This window comes from Octodon degus, unplaced genomic scaffold (assembly GCF_000260255.1).
Source record: "Octodon degus isolate 3935 unplaced genomic scaffold, OctDeg1.0 scaffold00011, whole genome shotgun sequence".
NCBI lineage: Eukaryota > Metazoa > Chordata > Mammalia > Rodentia > Octodontidae > Octodon > Octodon degus.
The window spans coordinates 14,082,101-14,089,437 of NW_004524587.1; the positions used below are offsets into that span (position 1 = coordinate 14,082,101).

Here is a 7,337-nt window from a genome sequence, read left to right on the forward strand (position 1 = left end):
AGTGTGTGTGCGTGGCCAGCTCAGCCCACCAGGGGGCGGGGCTGGCTGGCATGTGGTGCTGGGGATCGAACCGCGGTCCCTGATGCTTTGCCAAGCTTGTTCCAAATAGGTGCTTTAGACCACTGAGCCATCTCTCCAGCCCCAATCTTCTAAATTTTGGTACCTGCAATATCTTATCCCTTTTGTGTGGATCATCTTTTTTTTAGATAGGGTCTCATTATGTAATTCAAGCTGGCTGTGAACTCACTATATAGTCCAGGCTGCCCTCAAAATCACAACTAATCTCCTGCCTCAGCCTCTAGGCATGTGCCACCTCCCCCAATTCTTCATTCTTAACTGATATCATTTAAAATAATTATTTATTTAGTTGGTGCAGGGCCTTGCTATGCAGCTCAGACCTGTACCGATCCTCCTGTCTCTGCTAGGATTACTGGTGTATGCCACCATGCCCGGTTCTAGGGCTGGCACAGCACCCGGTACTAGCGATCAAACTCAGGTCCTTGCACTTGCCAGGCAGGTGCTTAGACTGCCAACCTATCTCACCAGCCCCCGTCATCATTTGTGCTGTCACTCCTGTCTTATAAGTCTTTAATCAACATTTGATTTAGTGGAAACTTTGGGAAGTGTAGCTTGCAAGAGGCTGTGACTTGGGTGAAGAATTCATGGGATAAAATCACTGACAGCTGCACTGCCAACATATTAGAAGCAGGCTAAATGGAGAAGTGCTCATTTAAGGACATGAGGGATCAGGGCCAATGGCTCTACAGAAAGTGGACTTGCAAGAAATATAGGTGGGAATTTGGGGTTTGGAGTTACAATGTTCCATGGTGGGACACACCTGCGATCCTAGCACTCAGGAGATTAAGGCAGGAGCACCCTCATGAGTTTCAGGCCAGCCTGTACTACACAGTGAGACCCCACCTCAAAAGGGGGGGGGGGCAGGGAGATAGCTCAGTAGAATAAGTGCTTTGATTAAAAAAATTTTAAAAATTAAAAAAAAAAGAATAAGCGCTTTGCTTGGCAAGTGCAAGGGCCTGAGTTCAATCCCTGGTTCCACCAAAAAAAAAAAAAAGAAAGAAAAAGAAAAAAGAAAAAAGAAGGGCCAGCAAGATAGCTCAGCAGACTAAGCACCTGCTTAGACAAGTGCAGGGGGGGAGCCCCTCCCACATGTGCTGGCCCTGCTGATGGGCACACCAAGCCACCAAGTCTGGGCGTGGAGTTGCACACCTGTAATCCCAGCAATGGGGAGGTGGAAAACAGGAGTATCACTACAAGTGTGAGCTATGTAGTGAGACCCTGTGCTAAATACATAAATGAAAAAAAAAAAAAAAAAAAGGTTAAGTCAAAGTTAGACACATAGGATCACATTATATGATACTTTTTACATATGGTCCAGCATAAGCAAATAGATAGAAAGTAGATGTGAGGAGAATCACCAAAAGACGTTAGGAGAAATGCAGATTCATTAATGGGTAACTTTTATGGAGTGATAAAGTTTTGAATCTACTGACAGCTATGGTTGCACAACACTGTAAACCCACTAAACACAATACTACTTAATTGTATATTTTTCAATGGCTGATTGGGCCAGGTGTGGTGCATGCCTGTAATCCCAGCACTCATGATCAAGAGTTTTAGAGCAGTTTGGGCTACATAGCAAGTTCCAGGTCAGTCTAGCATGATGCTGTCTCAAAACAAACAGATCTCATTCTGTATGTGAATTTTTCCTCAGTTAAAAAAAAAGAATTTCTGAGGAAAGAAAGACTGAAGGCACACATTTACCCATGTCCTACCAGAATTTCATTAAGTGGATTTTTTTTAATGATATAAATTCACAAGAACAAAAAGAACAGGATGAAACCATAGCAACAAAATTTTTAGAAGATGGAATGTAGTATAGTTGGTAACTGATTTAGGACCTGAAAAAGCTAAAACTTTATGCCAATTTAAGCTAATAGTGCAGAAAGCCAAGAAGAAAACTGATTTGCAACATCCCCCCAACCACACACACAACAACACTCAATAAATGTACACCATCTACTCTGGGAAACAGAGGTGAAGGCAAAGCTGAAAATAAGACTGATTGTTTAATGAATTGCTAATCCTCTTCCCAAATTCCCATACCTCGCCACTCTAGCTGATTTTTCCATTAGACAGAAGACAAAATTTTCCCAAAAGGCAAAACAAGGGTGACTGTGAGAGATGACTGAAAAATGCAATGAAATAAGTGTCTCCAAAATGTGTATGATGAAACCCTTAATGTTTTCCTACTCCCTTCCCCCACAGTACAACAGGATTACACTAGATTCTTCCCTGGGGAAATCTAACTGGCCCAAGAGAAAAGGCATCAAAGGTAACCTAGTAAAAACTACTGCAATAAGCTCTGTAGTTAGCAAGCATCATTGGTTACCAAAAGCTAACAGAGAGATTCTGGTGTGCTATTTAATGAATAAGCAGGTAACAACAGTCACCAAACATCAGAGAAAAGTTTCAATGTTAAGGACAGAGACAAAAAAAAAAAAAAAAAAAAAAAAAAAAAAAAAGACAGAGGGAAGGAAAGAAAGAAAGAAAAAAATAAATATGCAGTAAAATGGAAACTTCAAAACTAAAACAAAAATCTATCCTTGATATTCTCTGAGAGAAAAGATGATATTGCAAACCAGAAATAAGAACATGTCCTTATTTTAAACAAGTTAGGCAGGCAACCCATTCAAAACCCATTCGAGACTGTGTTGATGTTTTCAAGCCACTGGAGCTTCTGCAACTGAGGGACTAGTGGGCGTGAGGATGGTTTGCGAAAAATGTGAAAAGAAACTTGGTACTGTTATTACACCGGACACATGGAAAGAGGGTGCAAGAAATACCACAGAAAAGGGTGGAAGAAAGCTGAATGAAAATAAAGGAAAATCAAGTGTTTACTTCAAAAAAGGCAAGACTCAGGGCCGGGGAGATGGCTCAGTAGAATAAGCGCTTCCCTGGCAAGCACAAGGGTCTGAGTTCAATCCCCGGTTCTGCAAAAAAAAAAAAAGCAAGATTCAATCCCTGTGGAAAGAGTAAGTTCTCCACTTGCAGAACCTGTAAAAGTCCTGTGTACCAGCCGGATTCTCATTACTGCCAGGGCTGTGCCTACAAAAAAGGCATCTGTTTAAAAAAAAGGCATCTGTGCGATGTGTGGAAAAAAAGTTTTGGATATCAAAAACTACAAGCAAACATCTGTCTAGGTGTACTGATGGAATTTCTGGCTTTGTATAATATTACTTTCTGCTTTGACCTTTCAAGGCACAATGTAGGTGTTGAACTTGCGGAGTAATCTGTTTCAAGACAGGTGATTACATTTAAATCAGGGCACTTGATCCTCATTCTTTCTTTCTTTCCCTTCTTTGAGACAGGGTCTCAGCTGTGTAGTTTAGGCTGGCCTTGAACTCACTAGGGAATGCAGGCTAGCCTCCAACTCATAGTGATCCTGCATCAGCGTCCCAAGTGCTTTGGGCACACATACTTTGCACACTCAAGAATTTTTTTTTTGGTTTTGAGACAGCCTCACTGTGCAGGTTAGGCTGGCCTTGCACTCACAGTGATCTCCCTGCCTCAGCCTCCCCATGTTGGGATTACAGGAGTGCACTGTCCTGCCCAGCTCTCTCAAAAACTTCTGAACAATATAACGGCCCTTTTGTTTTGCGTGAATATTTTCCTTACAAGCATTTTATTGTAATGTAGTAAGTGACAAATGTAATGAAAAGCATTCTGAGTTTTCTATGCACTTTTTAAAATTCATGTAACTCTTATTTCCTTCATTTACTTTATAGATATTGAAAGAATGAGAAGATTGTTGATATTTTGTTCTGAACTTTGTGTGTGGACTTGGAATTCTTCCCTCATTTCCTTATTGGAGGCATAGTTCTTTGAACCAGCAGTCCCTTAATTAATTCCAGTTTCCTTAGATATAATGATTGAGGCTATGATAGCTGAATGGTCCCTTATCAAAGACAAGTTAGATTTGTAATTATAAATTTGCTTTTTAAGTCAAAGTGCTGGTTCCTTTCTTTCATATGTAAACAAGAACATAAAGGAGGAGCTGGGGAGATGGCTCAGTAGAATAAGTGCTTTCCTGGCAAGTGCAAGATCCTGAGTTCAATCCCCGGTTTGGCAAAAATAAATAAATAAATAAATAAATAAATAAATAATAAATAATTTAAAAAGAACATGTGTCCAGATAAATATGTGGGATTTCAGAATACATGTATTTGAATTTAGATTGTCATAAAAGCTATGAGAACACTATTCATCTATGCTCATGTGTCATGAAAATGAATCCCTGATCTTTGGGAAAGCTCTTTGAAATACAGAACATTTTTTAAAACCTCTTCCCCATCCCTCAGACATAAATAGAACAAAGCAAATATCTTGACTTTTTAAAAATATAACAGACTGTAAAGAGACTACTCTGAGGTTTCAAATGAAAATTTTTCTTGTACTACCCTCATAGTTTCAAGACTTCTAAAACTTGTTACCTACTATAGAAAACCAAAAAGGTATTCTCTTATTTCCAAGATATGCAGACTACTAGAAAAAATGTGGTAATGCACATACTAGAGGCTTTACATTTTTATTGTCTTTACAATGGCTGTGAAAAATAAAATTTTAGCTACAATGTATCTACAAGGTTTTTCATGCAGTGTTTCTATATTATTATTTATGCATACCTAGAATATTGTGAGGATAATGCAAAATATAATAAATGATTTTTTTTTTTTTTTTTTTTTTTTTTTTTTTTTTGTATTTTTAGGGAAGGATCTACAGGGTGTTCAGGGTCTCACTATTTGGTGGAACCGGGGATTGAACTCACACCCTTGTGCTTGCCAGGGAAGCACTTATTCCATTGAGCCATCTCCCTGGCCCTAATAAATGATATTTTTGAGGACAAAAAAAACCCCAACATTTGGGACCACCTTCTGCCTCAGGAGCTATTCCTATTTCCCAATAAATTTTCCTACTCTTAACCTCCGTTGTTCTGTAGAATTCATTTCTCAACTCCAGAATGAGCTACATTTTTCCCCTATATTATGTTGGAGGGCCCAATGAGATAATTAGGATGAGGTAAAAATTTGCTTTTGTTTCAGGCATTCTGCCAAGTAGGCTCATGGCAACCCATTTGAGACCCCTCCTAAGGGGCTATTCCTATTCCCCAGTAATTTTCTCTTTTTTGGGGGGGGGGCAGGACTGGGGATTAAACTCAGGACCCTGTGCTTGCCAGGTAAGCTCTACAGAGCTATCTTCCAGGCCCAATTTTCCTACTCTTAAAAAACAAACAAATAAAACAAGCCAGGCATAGTGGCAAACACCTTTAAATGCCCATACTATGGAGGCTGAGGCAGGAAGACTTGGAGTTTGAGGCCAACTTGGGTTACAAGGTAAAATGTCATCTCAATACAGTAACAATGATGACAATGATGAAAGCAGCAGCAGCAGCAAAAAAGAACTACGAGAAGATAAAATTTGTTAGCCAGGTGCAGTAGTGCAGTGGCACATAGAAAGATCCTGTCTCAAAAAAGAAAATAAAAAAAAATTTTTTTGGTACTGAACAAACTCAGGACCTCAAGCTTGCCAGGCAAGCACCACACTACAGAGCTATACCCCTAGCCAAAAATTTGTTTCATATACAAATAACATAAACAATATACCATTTTATTTATAAGCCTCATGACTAAAAGTCAAAGAAAAACTGAACCAGGCACTGCCCTCCCCCCAATAATCCCAGCTATTTGAAAGGCAAGAGGATTACAAATTTGAGGCTATCCTGGACAATATTCAAGTAATTCAATATTACTTGACCACCTGGGTTCAAGTAATCCTCCTGCCTTCTTTCTGCCTTTAAGTAGCTGGAATTACAGAGCATGCCACTGCGTGAGATTGCTGCTAGTTTTTAAGTAATGGAACTCTACCACTGACTTAGAAATTACAGTCCATAGCAATGCACAGATTTTTGAGACATACAATCTTGAGTTCAAGACTATCCCAAAATCAAAAGGCCTTCATCAATTAATCTACCTCTGTTTCAACTACCTTATCTATAAACTAAGGATAATATCTACTGAAAAGGTTGTTATGATGATTCTAGATAATCATTAACACCTAGCATCATATCTGGAAGCACATACCAATTTTTTTTTGCAGAACTGGGGATTGAACTCAGGCCCCTGCGCTTGCCAGGGAAGCGCTTATTCCACTGAGCCATGTCCCTGGCCCCACACATACCAAATTTAAGAATTATTATATCCAGAGTTTAATAGAACTAAAACAAATGTATGTCTCAAAAATCTCTGCATTGCTATGGACTATAGTTTCTAAGTCAGTGATAAGAGTTCCATCACATAAAAACTAGCACCAATCTCACACAGTGTCATGCTCCTATAATTCCAGTAGTTCCAGCTATTTAAAGGAAGAAAGAAGGCAGGAGGATTACTTGAACCCTGGTGTTCAAGACCAGCCTAGTCAAAAAATAAAAACAAAACAATGAAACCAGCATAAGCAATACAGCAAGACCCATCTCAAAACTAATAGCATTGCCAGGCATGGTAATAATACATGAAACTTATAATCCTAGCATTCAGGGAGACTGGGACAGAAGATCACAAATTCAAACCCAGACTATGCAATTAAAAGACTTAATGAAATCCTGTCTTTAAAAAAAAAAAAAAAATTGAGTATGTGGCTTACCATGAAGGTCCAGGAGTCAATCTTTAGTACAACAAATGAACAACAATGAAAGCATAACAGCATCAATGCTCAGATAGGTTAATTAACTTGAAGGACAGGTGACAACAGAACAAAACAAACAAACAAAAAACAAAAATGCTATAAGCATCACAATACCTGAGCTTCAAAACATACAACACATCAATAGTTAACAAAACAGCATGATACAGGCATTAAAACAGACAAACAAATCAATGGAAAAGAAAACTCAGAAATTAATCCACACTGATACAATCAGCTGATTTCTGATAAAGGCACCAAGAACACAGAATGGAAAAAAGAATCTCTTCAAGAAATAGTTCTAAGGAAATTGGATATGCATATACACAAAAATGAAACTAGCTCTTTCTCTCTCACCATACACAAAAAAATATGTCAAAATGGATCTAATGTCTAAATCTTAAACCAGAAACCATAAAATTACAAGACACAGGAGAAACACTTCAAAATACTGGTGAAGGGAATAACTTTTTAAATAAGCCTCCAAAAGCACAGACAACCAAGAGAAAAAATAGACAAGTGGGATTATAACAAACCAAGAAGCTCCTGCACAGAAGAAACAATAGATTCAAACAATCTAC

The 7,337-nt window shown here is 38.7% G+C and overlaps 1 protein-coding gene and 1 pseudogene across 1 annotated transcript in view; one reads left to right on the forward strand and one right to left on the reverse strand.

The window, feature by feature from the left end:
- The window catches only part of Nfatc3 (nuclear factor of activated T cells 3), a 156,771-nt gene that overhangs the window by 128,748 nt on the left and 20,686 nt on the right, over positions 1–7,337 (reverse strand). The gene's annotated exons all lie outside the window — the stretch shown is intronic.
- LOC101590530 lies at positions 2,788–3,221 on the forward strand (annotated as a pseudogene).